A 13,900-nucleotide genomic window follows, 5' to 3' on the forward strand; every position below is an offset into this window, starting at 1 on the left:
TATAGGTGCAATGAGCTACTGACAATAGATATCACAAAAAATAGACTAGGGGCGTCTTTAGGTCCAGCTTACATGCCCCTTCAAATATGTAACACAAGAAGTTATGCAGTTCCTGAAGGAAAGAAAGGAGAGGTCAGAGGGTTTAGTTGGTCATCAGTGCAAAGTGTAGGGGGGCAGGGGGTTCCCCCTATAGGAATTAGGGCCATCACACACTTGGCTGGTTGTCATGCTTCATCATAGGGCGTGCTCCTCGTCAGGTCGGTGCTGCAATACCTGACGGGCTCCTTATGAGGGGCTCTTTGCAGGAGATCTTTTATTCCCAAATGCCATTGAGTGCAGTGTGGGTATGTGATAGAATATCTATGGGTATGGAGGTACTCCAGAATACACTTTAATCAGCGAGGGCTCCAAAATCAAACTACAAATGCTGGTGGCACACTGCTGAAATGATGGTCAGAAGTGGCGCAAGTCTTACGGTTTGACATGTCATGTTAGTAAGTCTGGTAGAGTGCAGAAATACCCGGAGGTGTCTTGGCGCTAGCTGAACTGCAGAGAAGGAAACCAGAGAGCTAGATGGTGGAGAGCAGCCAAGTTTCAGAGATTTCCTAACAGCTAGGAGGTTTGACAGGGCCTTGATGAAGAGAGGGAGGTCATTCCACAACTTAGCAGCATTATACACAAAGCCTCTGCTGCCCCAGGTGGCCTCCTGAAAACTAGGCCTTACCACACATAACACAGATGCCGAACATAGAAATCTGACAGTAAAGAGAGTAAAGCTCTTTTTTTAGAAAGTGGGGCCTTGGTCATGTAGATCCTTGAATACAATACAAAGTGCTTCAAAACGCACCCTCTGCCTGATAGGCAGCGAGTGAAGCTTCCCGGTTGCTTTGAAGACAAATTGATATTTAGGGATGTTTAGGAGCAACCATGTTGCCTCATTTTGAAGAGAGCGAAGTTCATTTAGAACATGTTAGTGGTCATTCAGATAAAGACTGTTGCAGCAGTCTATCTTTAAAAGTATAAGCAAAGTCAATACTGATTTCTGCAAGATGGCAGAAATGAATGGTAGGATTTTCTTAATAAGCCGGAGGGTGTAAAAGGGGGCAGATATAACCATATTTGCCTGATCATGATAGGACAGTTTGTCATTTATAATGATTCCAAGATTTTTAACTGCCCTCACTGGTTTAGGAAGGCACCTAGATCAGAGGGCTGCCAAGCAGAAGACCACAAAGGTGGCGGTGAACCAAAAATCAGAACCTCTGTCTTATTTTAATTCAATTTCAGGCAATTTGAGGACACCCAAGAGCTGACTGCTTGCAAGCAGCCCTGGAAATTAGATGCAGTCCGTGACTCATCGGAGTCAAATGCGATGAGGATTTGGTTGTCATCCGCATAGGATGTCAGGGAAAAGCCAAAAGATTTTATACGCTTTTCCAGAGGAATGACGTAAATAATAAATATTGTAGGACTAAGCGAGGTCCCCTGAGGGACCCCATACATAAAGAGTAGGTGTCAGAAACAAATTCACAAAATCGAACCGATTGTTGGTGTGAATCAAACCGATTGTTCGTGTGTGCTGAGAAAGGAATGCAGAAGATTTCAAGCTGAGACCATCACTCCCAACCTGCCCAGTTGATGCATCAGGAGCCAATAATCTACTGTTTCTAAGACTGCTGGTAGGTCGAGCAGGATGAGGGAAGTTCTACAGCCCCCATCCAGTGGGAGTCTAATCTCTTCCATGACTTTAATCAGCGTGGTCTCGGTGCAATGATAAACATGAAAGCCGAATTGGTTGTCATCTAAAAGATGATGAGCCTGCACATGAATAAAACACAGTTTATTCACAACTTTCTCGATCAGTTTAGCCAGAAAAGGTAAACATGAAATTGCCCGATAGTTATTAGTATGTTGGGGATCAAGAGAAGGTTTTTTGAAAAGAGATGATACAGAGGCACTCTTCCAAACTGAAGGGACAGAGCCTGACCAGCATATGAGGTGAAAGATATGAGTCAGTATGGAGGCAATAGTCTAAACTGTCAGAAAAGCAAACCTGGGAGGACAAGGGTCACAAGGAGATCCCGATTTGGAGGCCTTGATCAGTGTAGTAACCTCATGGTTGGAGGGTGGAGTAAAGTTATCAAAAGTGAGTGGTGAGAGTGACGTCACGCTTGAATCAGGCTCCACAGGTGAAGCTAGAAATTTAGCAGAGAAGTTCTTAAAGACATCTTCGACTTTCCGTCGAAAAGTGTCTGCCGCTGTATTGCAGAAGGACAGGTTGAAAGTGTTCGAAATATTAGTTGCAATAGTTGTAAGTTTTTTAACAGTGGAGAAAAGTCCTTTGGAAGAATTAGTTGCTGCTTCAATCTTACTTGCAAAATAAGCCGTTTTCTTCATAGATAGCAAGGCTTTGTAATGGAGTAGCTAGTCAGTGAGATGCCGCCTGGCATCCCACCAGTCCTCTGAAAGAAGGAAGAAGCCTGGGAGAGCAGTGCAGTGCAAAATAAACATGAAAGGCCTTGTGTGCATCATTTATGAGCCCAACCTGGAAATCTCAAGTCATGTCCATGGTCATGATGTCGTGCGGTGCATTACTTCTGCCACACCTTTTTCTCTGCTTCAAGGTGATCACAATGTTGTGGTCTTATTCAAAACTCCCGCCATGGTTCGTTCTACTCCTATACATTTCACCTGTCCTGGATCCTTACATGGTCAAATAGTGGTACAGCATTTGCAGCAATCAGGCGTCATTTTCACAGTAATGACGTGATCATATTGTTTCATAGAAGTGTTCACTTTAAATTATTAGTGTGGCACAATACACATTGACAATGAAATCTGAACAATCCCGGCCTCACACCTTCAGGCATTCTGTGTTGGGTGTTATGTGTGCTGTACTGTTTGTGCAAGCACCCCACCTCTTGCCTAGAATCTAACTGTTCCTGGATCTAGAAATGCCGGGGGGTGGGGGTGGGGGGGGGGGGGGGTGGTAGGGGTGAATTATCGTAGGCTGGGATTAGACAGCATTGTGAATTAAATCGTCGTGGGTACACTCGGTTGGTTTGCACTGCCTTGCCATGTCTAATGATTTGATACTCAGTTGAAACAGACGTGTTTACGTTGATGCTGCATTTGTATATTGCAACACATTTAGAATGACGAGTTTGCAGTCCAAGTCTAAATTCAAGATTGCTGAAGTTCTACTGTAGTGGAAGTGACATCACCTGCCATTTGACCTTTAGTTTCACTCACACTCGTATGCTTACACATACACACACAGTCACACATGCACACACATTCTTTCTCACATAAACACACTTTCAGCTGCAAGCACGCACAGAGCACACATTTAAAAGCATTTGTTACTTAAGCTGACAGGGAGGGTCACATTCCATCTAATTCCATTCCATTCTTTAGTAAACTAGTTGAGGCTGATTCACAGAACTAACCTGATACAAAATCATAAACGTACTACTTTTGGTATTCACAGAAGGCACTTACTACTTTTGGTTAAACGTACTACTTTTGGTATTCACAGAAGGCATTTAGTAGTAGTAAAGTTAGGAGTCCTAACTTTACTACTACTAAATGCCTTCTGTGAATACCAAAAGTAGTAAGTTTAACCAAAAGTAGTACGTTTAACCAAAAGTAGTACGTTTAACCAAAAGTAGTAAGTGCATTCTGTGAATACCAAAAGTAGTAAGTGCCTTCTGTGAATATCAAAAGTAGTAAGCGCATTCTGTGAATACCAAAAGTTGTAAGTGCCTTCTATGAATACCAAAAGTAGTAAGCGCATTCTGTGAATACCAAAAGTAGTAAGTGCCTTCTGTGAATACCAAAAGTAGTAAGCGCATTCTGTGAATACCAAAAGTAGTAAGTGCCTTCTGTGAATACCAAAAGTAGTAAGTGCATTCTGTGAATACCAAATGTAGTAAGTGCATTCTGTGAATACCAAAAGTAGTAAGTGCCTTCTGTGAATACCAAAAGTAGTAAGTGCATTCTGTGAATACCAAAAGTAGTAGGTGCAGTCTGTGAATACCAAAAGTAGTAAGTGCCTTCTATGAATACCAAAAGTAGTAAGTGCATTCTGTGAATACCAAAAGTAGTAGGTGCAGTCTGTGAATACCAAAAGTAGTAAGTGCCTTCTGTGAATAGCAAAAGTAGTAAGTTTAGGATTTTGTCTCAGATTGGTTCTGTGATTCGGGCCCATGGTGAATACGGCTGTAGTATTAACTATTAGTGTGACAAACTTTTTACAGAAAACAAGTAAGTGGAGCCCCAAATGACATCCATGAGAACAAGCTATCTGGGTGTTCCTGGCATTGATTTTGCAACCTGTGATGCATGGGGTCTCAGAGACGGCACCAGGAGTGGCATGGTCCAAGCCAGAGGTAGCAGCCGTGACCCTAAATGGGTTCATGCTTTGTGGAAGCAGAAATCGACACACCTGTGTGTGTAAACATGGATTGTCAAATTTTGCTAAAGTAACGCAATGCTGATCCTATTTTTTGAGAATCTTTGGTGTATTATAGAAAGTGCCCGGGGAGCAATGGGTGTTTGCTTATGCTTTGTGTGCCCGAGGCACTTTGGTATTATGGAAGGGGCCGCAGACGCTTGCGCCACCCCTTCTGTAATACAGATAGCGCAGGTACCCATGGAGCGTTATCATCAGCGGGTGTGCCCTCATTTACATGTGGCCGTAGCCGCATACCAGTAGGGGAATCTCTTTGCCTCTTCACCCTAGCTACATTATAGACACTGGTGCAAAGGTAAATAAGCTGTCAAGAGTTACACTGTCAGTGTGCCCCCCTGAGGCCAGCCTGCAGGTGGGTGCAGTCACTCAATGCACCTACCTGCAAGGGGATCTCTCACCCCTCTTAAAAGTTCAGGCTGCTTCAAAGTCGTTCTGTATTTCACTTAAATGCGCTCACCACCCCCCCTGCCCCCATGGTAGCACATATTCACAGCTACCCTGGGGCAGTGCATTCTATCTGATATGCCTCACTGTCCTTGTTAGCGCCGAGCTCACTTTTTGAAAGAGCCGCCCAGCGCTAACAAAGAAAATGTCCCTGAGGTCTAATGAAATGTTTTCTAAAATGTAATAATGTTGCTATCAGGGATCAGCCCAGATTACAAAGATTCTCAGTTAGTGATACTTGCAGGTTTTCACAGTTTTTCTTCTGGTCTTCTCCCATGCAGCAAAAGCACAAGAGTGATTCAGCAATGATCATAGCGCTGAAAGACTCAAGAGGAAATGACCACAAAGGCGGTGTTTTCCCACTGTTCATATTGCATGGCTCTTTCCCAATCATTCCTCACTACATGTAATGCTTGGAAGTCTGTGGTGCAAGTGTGGTTGTGTGTTTACCAATGCTAAATAGAAAATACTGTTATCTCAGTAAGTACTTCCGAAGCAACTGAGGCAGCATTGCATGTTTGTCTTCTTTACAAAGCAGACCTTGGCCAAAGTTTTAGTCAAACTTTTGGAGTGGTACACGGCTCAGTATTGAGACAAGTGGTGGTCAATTAGTCAATAAGTCAGTGGTATTAAAGTCTTGAATAATCCTTTATTTTCAAAAAATTGCCAGCCAACGCATTTCGTTCATGGGAATGAACTTCTTCAGGGCATAAGTCCATGTTCCCTGGTGAGGAAGCGGAGGTGTAGGGTGGTAGTCCGAGCTGCACGGGCCACCGTGGTAAGGGCCGGTGTGCACTGTATCTGTGAACAGGGCGGTGTAAAGAGCTGTCTGCTTCTATGGCCAAAGTTTTTAACTGCTGTTTGAATGTTGTCATTTGGGCTTTCTTAAGGTTTAGATTTTTTAATTTTCTTTACTTTTTTGCCCTTGATTTCTTGTATATCCTGAACTTGCTTCATTGGGGCCCATCGGGAGAAGGAGGGGGGAAAAGACTGACCGGAGACCATATAAGGTGTGTGATAAAGGCCGCATCTTACCACAATACCAAATCCTTGGCTTTTGCCGTACAAAACTAGGCCTAACTAAATATATACATACCTGCCACAGACCCTGCCCCCACACCTAAAATGTTCCCCCACAAACAGCATATACATAATTACCAACTACCCAAACGCCTGCCTCAACTGTTTAAACACTTGCCATATGTACACTCCCTCCCCCTCTGTCCAGGAAACCTCATTCCTCCTATCCTACCACCCCCTTAAACTAGGAAAAAGCGCCACTCGAAAGCCCCATACGGCTTTCGACCCCCCCTCTAGGACCCTCCACCTTCGGATACCTGCGCACCCCAAGCACCCTATCTACCGCCTCCTTCAGCTGCACAATATAAAGCTCCATCCCATATCGTGACAAATGTACGCCATCCTCCATGAAAAAATACACTGCCCCATACCTCAACTCCGGGTGCTCCATCCTACCCAAGCCTTCCTTCTCACAAAAGGCCCGCATTTCCCTGTTAATTTTCCTCCGTGTCCTGTCAATAGCTGCAGGCCTCTCTGCCCCCTCCAGCATCGTCTAGGGATGAATTCCGACCAAATGACCTCACACCGCGCCCACTGCCTCCGAATTTCCAGCAAATCCCTCTTTATCTGTTTCACCAATGCCAGCCCCTTACACTGCACCAGGTCATTCTCTCCCAAGTGGATGACTACCACATCCGGACAGACCCCCCACGCACAACATTGTTTAAAGCCGGCACCAACGCATGCCCCCTTTTCCCCTCCAATGACACCGAAACAACTGGTCATCTAACTCCAAATTTAAGTTCCTGTGCTTCTTCCATTCGGCCCTCTCCGCTCTCTTAACAAAGGAATGGCCCACCACGTAGATGCTCATCGCCACCGCCGTGGGCCCCGCCACCACACCTGCAAGGATACATGTGTAAGTAATGGGCCGAACATGTCAACCTCACTCCACTGCTACCCCCCGCATCCTGACGTACGTCCTATAACAGTCCGATTTCCAGCAACCCAGTCGTTTGATCTCTTCCTTGCCCCAACCCTTTTGCGCCGCCTCCGTCGCCGCACCAATGCGAAAAGAATGCCTCCCGAATTCCTTCGGGTCCTCACCCATGGACCTCAGGGCGTACCGCAGGACCCACAGCAGCTGCGCTGCCGCCACTCGACCAGCCTCTCCCCAACCAAAAACCTCCCCATCGTCCTGCACCCGGCCCCCGCCAGTCGCCTCCCCCACTCCGCTGGACACACCGCCTCTGACCCCCCAGGACCCAGCACCACCCAAGTACCATCTCCTCGCTGATCCGTCTTCGACCGTTGCAAACGAACCGCCACCTCGCGGCCCCGCAAATCTACCTCCCCCCACTGCACTCCTGGCCGTCCCTGCAACCCCACCAACTCCAACACCCGGAACGCTCCAAAAAACATCCAAGACATTAGTGTGGAAAACAAAACCGTCTCCGCCTGATCCCTGCACACCTCCGGTAAGCGGCGCACCAAACCTTCCAGCATCCCTTCCGTAATAGGATATCACTGCCGCACCCTCGCCCCCTTCTCCCTCTCCCAACCCTCCAAAAGACGCTCCCCCAGCTCTCCCGCCGAAGGCGCGTAACCCCACCAGAGCTTCCCCATTAACGCCACCCCGCCAACTTTCCCGCAATCGTCACCCTCGCCAGCCCCTTGTCCATCAACCCGAGCATGTACCGCACCACCTGCTCCTCCCGACGTCACTGGCCACGCTGCCTTACCGCTCCACCATGCAGAAACTCCAGCCACGCCTGCTCATAAGCCTTCCACGTGGACGCAGCCAGAGACGCCTTCACCAACTGAACGACCCACGCTCTCCCACCAACCAAAGCTCCCCCGGCACCCGCGTCTTGACTGCGGCCGCCTCCTTGGCTAGACTGGAACCTCTGCCACTGTGAACGAGACAAAGCATCCGCAATGTCATTGCCCACCCCCAGTACATGCTGAGCTTGAAACAGAATGTCATGCTCCAGGCACTTCAACACAAAAACACGCATCAACTTCAGCCCTGGGGCTCCCTTGCAGACTGCCGATTCACCACCTGCAACACCGACATATTGTCCACCCTGAACAAGACTCGCTTGTGCGGCAAGTCCTGTGCCCACACAGTCACCGCCACCACCAACGGAAACAGCCCCAAGTAAACCATCAAGTCCGTAAAACTGTCCAGCTGCTGCCGGCAGTCCATCGAACCGGGCCGACCCACCAGGAAGAAATCGTCCAGATAGTGCGTCACCGTCTCAGAGCCTGTGCGCCAGGAAAAAGCCCACTGCAAGAAGGAGCTGAACCTCTCAAACAATGCACATGACACGGAGCACCCCATGGGAAGCGCTCTATCCACGAAAATGAGGCCGTCAAACTGGATCCCCAGCAATTGGTGATCCGCCGGATGCACCGGCAACAACCGAAACGCAGCTTTGACATAGCACTTTGCCATGAGTGCACCCTACCCGGCCGCCGTCACCAACCTCCTCGCCACATCCACAGATGAGTACGACACCGACGCTAACTCTGCAGAGATGTAGTCATTCACCGACGTGCCCTTCGGCCATGAGAGATGCTGAATCAGTCGAAACTGACCCTGCTCCTTTTTCGGAACCACTCCAATCGGGGAAATGATCAAGCCCGGCAAGGGTGGCTCCTGAAAGGGCCCCACCGTCCTCCCTTCCTTCACCTCCTTGAAAAGCTTCTCCCTGACGATACCTCTGTGCGCGTTCACGGACTTCAGGTTCTCCGCCCACCGAGCGATCCTTGGACCCTCGTACCCCAACCGGAAACCCTCCCTGAAACCCCGACGCAGCACGGCCGCATCGTCCGCCCGCGGATAAGCCGCCAAGAGAGGTTGGAACCTGTCCAGCCTAACCAGTGTTCGAGCCTTTCCCCATGGCACCGCCCCTGCTGCCGCCTCTCCCTCCAGCGGGAGCTGGCGCCGACTGCTGCCCCGGTGTGGGCCCTCCACCGAGCCCCCAGCAGCGCACCACAGGGTGTCTCCTCCCGCATTTGGAGCATTCATGCCGGAAACCGCACACTTGCCGGAGACAGGACCCCCTATTGAAGTCCCAGCAGGCCCCGACGGTGTTTGTACTTCCGGTGTCCCCCGCCTCCACCCCTCCACGGGTGGGGCGGGCCGCAAAGGGGGGCGACCCCAGAGAAAGCCCACTGGCCATGTAGATGGTGTGGCCAAACTTCGCCCCACTCATCGTCTGCAGGTACAAGTCCGCATCCAGCTCTCCCCACTGCACCTCCGGGTCCGAAGCCATGCGCGCCCGTAACTCCTCGTCGTAATGTGACCACGCATAACCTCTGTATTTCATGTGTGCTCGCCGCACCACATCCATATACTTGAATAAAGCGACCGACCTGTCAGGATACTTTTCACAGTATACACTAGCGTAAATCAGGAAGGCAGCCGACCAATTCTCAATGGTCACTGGCACCCTGGGGCGTCTAGCTAGCTCCTGTTCCTCCTTCTTGGAACCCTCCTTGGCCATCAACTCCCTGTGAAGCAACTTCAAAATCTCCACATACTCCCCCTTCCAGATCTTATCCTTGGTTGCCAGTGACAAATGCGCCCCCAGGGGTTTCGCCACCCCCATATACGGCATCTTCTTGACCGGCACATTACAACTCTCCTTAGCCCCGACGCCCGACGCCACCGCTCCTCCGGACTTCGCCGCATCCCCCGGCCCCACGATCACCAACGCCACGTCTCCCGCCGCCCCCTCCATCCCCGTACCCACCCCCGCATCCATCACATACCTGCCCTTCACCAGTCTCACCAACTCCCCACCTTCCGCATCCGTACCCACAGACACCTGGCCTCTCCGAGGTGCACCCGAATCGCCCCCCCCCCCGGCATCCGCACCTCCAGTCACCCGGCCTCCATGAGGCCCGCCCAAGCCACTCCCCATCCGTGCTCTGGTCTTACCTGGCGTCAAGGCTGGCGTCCGCACCGGATCCCGCCGCCTAACCAGTTCCGCTGGGGGGGCCGTCACTGGTTGCACCGTCTGCCGGGCGCGTACCTACAAAATACTTCCAACAGCATTACTCGTGTCCCCCTCCCCCTCCCGAATCTCCCCTTCCTCTTCCGACTCCAACTCTCTGCTCACCCTGCTCAAGCCTGCCTTGTCCCTGCACGCCTGCATCAGCGCCCCTAAGTCTACGCTCTCCCTTCTCCCACTCTCCGTTTGGTAATCTGAGTAGCCTGACACATGTTCACTCCATCCCCGTCCCCCGACGGCCATCTCGACCCATCGGGAGGGGGGCGGCGGAGACCTATGGCCCTGCCATCCACTGTCCTCACGTGCATGGTCCCTCGGTGGAGCGCGACCACCCGTACAAGGCAGAGCCGGCCCATCCTCTCGGCGGGTTGGAGCCGCATGCTGCTCACCCGAGCCCCCTGCCAACTGCTCCTGCCAAGAAAAAAGCGGGGAAGTCCAGCATGCCGATGTAAACTCACCTCCTATGCCCCCCAACCTCCTAGTGCGCCTCTCCCCCATGCCGCTGAATGCCCTCCCCGTCACGCCGGACGAGGCCCCCACCCCCGCCACCACCCCCCACCCCACACCCCGTGCCCCCCAGTCCCCTCCGGCGCCCACCCCCAGACCCCCACGCCCCACATCCCCTGACCCACCCCCGCTACCCCCCACCACCCACCTGCCCCCCATACCCCACTCCCGCACCGCCTCTTCCCCCTCTCTTCTCCTACCCCCTCTCCGCTACCACCCCCTGTGGCCACACCTCGCCCCTCCCCGGCCCCCCTGGCCGACCCCCTCCCCATACACCCTCACCCCCGCTGCGACACCGGCCTGCTAGGCCCCACCATGCCCCCTTCCCCCTCCGAGGATGACCCCCAGTCCAGCTCACTCTCTCCCCCACTCCCCTGCCCCCTCCTCCTCTTCCGACTCCTCTATCAGCAACGGGGACCCCCCTCCCTCTGGCCCCCCAGCCCCACCCCCCCCACTTTCTCCCAATGCCGGCCCCCCTCCCCCCACCCCCCCACACCTTGCAAGCCTGGCACCCCCATCACCCCCTTCCCCCCCAAGCCCGCCACCTTCCTGCAACCCAGGCTCCTGCCCCCCCTGCCCCCCTGCCATAACCTCCAACCAGGCACTCCTCCTCTTGCCCTTAGCACCCCTCCCACCCCCCCCCCGCTGGCCGCTCCTCGCACTCCCCCCGCGCCCCCCTCCCGTGTCCCACCCACCTCCATACTGCAGTCCGCTCCCCCACGCCCCGTGACCCCACTACAAACGTCAACGGCGCCTTCCGCGCCCTTCCTCTCTTCCTCCCTGGCCCTTTCCGACGTCATGGTGCCCCAGCCGCCTGCCGACCGCCGCCGCGCGTCACACCGCCTCCCCGCTCCTTCCCCTCCTCCCTTCGCACCCGCGATCTTGGCGGCTCACAAGCCGCAACCGCCGCCACGGCGCCATCAGCAGCGCGCCGCGGTGGCCTTACCCGTATATTGCCTCTCAGCAGGTCCATCCTGCCCGCGTCACCCAGGATTCGCAGCTCCTCCCGCACTCGAGGGTCTGACAGTGCTGCCTCCGCCATGCCAGGTAAACGCCGCTCCCGCCGCCTCGCACACCACCGCCGCTGTAGCCCGCCTCTAAACTTCCCGCCTCAAGCCTACCACCGGTCACCACGCAACCCCAGCCGCTAACACCAAACCTATAAACCCTACCCTGCCAACCAGTAAATCACCACTAACAAAAACTTCCCTGCCTGCAACTCGACTGCTGGGTCACTGTCCCTTAAATGGTGGACAGTGACCCAACATGGCCGGTAATATACCAACCAGCCCAAAGGGAGCCCAAACCTACCACCAGCCCAAACTAGCCCAAGGAAGCCCAAATCCCCCCCAAGAAGCCCAACCATCCCAAAGCTCCTTCCTGTCCCCTGCCTATCTCGTCCCCCTCCCCTTCCTCCCGGGCCCCAAAATTCCCAGGGGGGGGGGCAAGCTTCCCTCCGGTCGGCCGCCCCCCGCAAAGCCCCATTCCCTTACTAGTTACCTAGTCATGCCACTGCATGAATGATGCTGAGCGCTGCAATTCATCTGAATAAGAAATAATCCCTGCTCAACAGCCAGCCTCCCTGATCGATGCCATACATTTTCCATTCTGCTTGAAAACGTATTTCGAAAAAACACTGGAGGAAACAGGAACTTTTACAAAACCCATTAAAGTGTATCGCATGCAGCGATATCAACAAATTGCAGAGCGCCAGCCAGATGTGTGTACCTGGCAGTCCTGGCAGACACTCGTCCTTGGCATAGGTTTGGAGTAACGCCGGGACATATGATGCAGGTGAGCATCAAGAAAGAATGCACTTTGTAGATGAAAAGCAGAGCGACTAAAGTTGTTTGCATCAACAAAATATGCGTTTGAGCATTCTCAAATAAGCAAAATGCATTTTTTATACTTTGCCAATATGAGTGCTAACAATCAGCATTTTCAATGTAACATTAAATGCTGATCTAAGGGCACTCGAAACCAACTGGAGGAGCGAATGAATTTACGTCAGTAAGGCAAAACTACTCTTTGTTCAACATTATGTACTGCATAAAATGCCACTGTGCCAGTGACTGCTGCAATGATCGTTTGGAGATCCCTGTGCAGAATCAGCAATTGAGAATTATTCAATGAGAATTGCACTAGGGTGTCAAAAAGGCACATTCTTTTAACCAAGTAATCACTCTGGGTCCTATTCACAAATGTAAATTCATTCATAAATGTACGTTTATGGCCAATCTTACCTTTTTACGTCTTCACAAAGGAATTACTGGCAGGCATAAGCCAATATACACGTGTGGAGATCTTTGCGTGGAGTGCAGAGTTTGCCACCCCCGTAAATTTCACTAAAGGGGTGGACATATAGGTGTTCCAAGGCATGGCTAGCCTTGGAAGTGTGGTAACAACCACAAACAAGTCAAATTGTGGCCACTCATAAACTCATCTCATTCCAGTGTGCACCCTTGAATTGGTAGGATTTTTATTCCAGCATAGGGCTGCTGTAAATCCCTTTCCAGCAAAGAGAAAACAATGTGCTCTTAGACAAGGATCCTATGCCACTGAGAATTCTACACAGGGAGAATAGGACCCGACTGGGAAAGTCACGAGACATTCATTAGAGTAAGCCTGGGAACCTGCACCTAGTGCAGCTTTCCAGGGTTACTCTGCGGAATGTCTGTGAACGACAGAATGTCAGAAAATTACTTCCACACGGAGGCAGATAACTATGACTGTCATTTTCTGACTTTCTTTTTTAATTGGGCCCAGAACATCTACAAGAGCATTTACTCACTCACTAACTCTGAGTGAGTTCATGTGCTGCAAGCACAGCAACATGCATCAGTGCAAAGGACCCACCGTGACAGTGGGCAACTTCATTTCGGTCTGGGATCACACTCGGCAACTCTGGGCATTAAGCTTGCCTCATCTCTACAACGGACGCCGGGGATGCCTGGTTTCACCTTGGAGATACCCAGAAGGGACCATCTCACAGGGAAAGCCAGGACGGGTTCCCCAGCGGTCTTCAGCGCCAGGACGCTCCCGGGCAACAGTGCGCTTTACAAGTCCCACACATTTACATTTACATTTAGGCCCCTCCTCAAGGATTGAAGGCACAGTAAAATGAGGATGCACTACCACACTGTGTCTATACTGTTGTGCCTGCAGCACTAACGACTTCACCACTTCGTTCAAATGCACCACATTGAAATATATAAGACTTACCGTGATATTCAAAAAAGTGACCAAGCGTCATGTCGAGAGGGGACCTCACAAGTTTCCTGAACCTCTTCCTGAACTTTCTAGAGCCTGGAATATTTCCTACTGCATCAAATACTTTTACAGGAAGTAGCTGCTAGATGCAACCAGGGATTTGTAATACTAGGAGATTTTTTGTATGGATTAATTAAAAGAGGTGCTTGTTTAAAATAAATAA

This window comes from Lissotriton vulgaris, chromosome 4_1 (genome assembly GCF_964263255.1).
Source record: "Lissotriton vulgaris chromosome 4_1, aLisVul1.2, whole genome shotgun sequence".
In the NCBI taxonomy this organism is placed as follows: Eukaryota; Metazoa; Chordata; class Amphibia; order Caudata; family Salamandridae; genus Lissotriton; species Lissotriton vulgaris.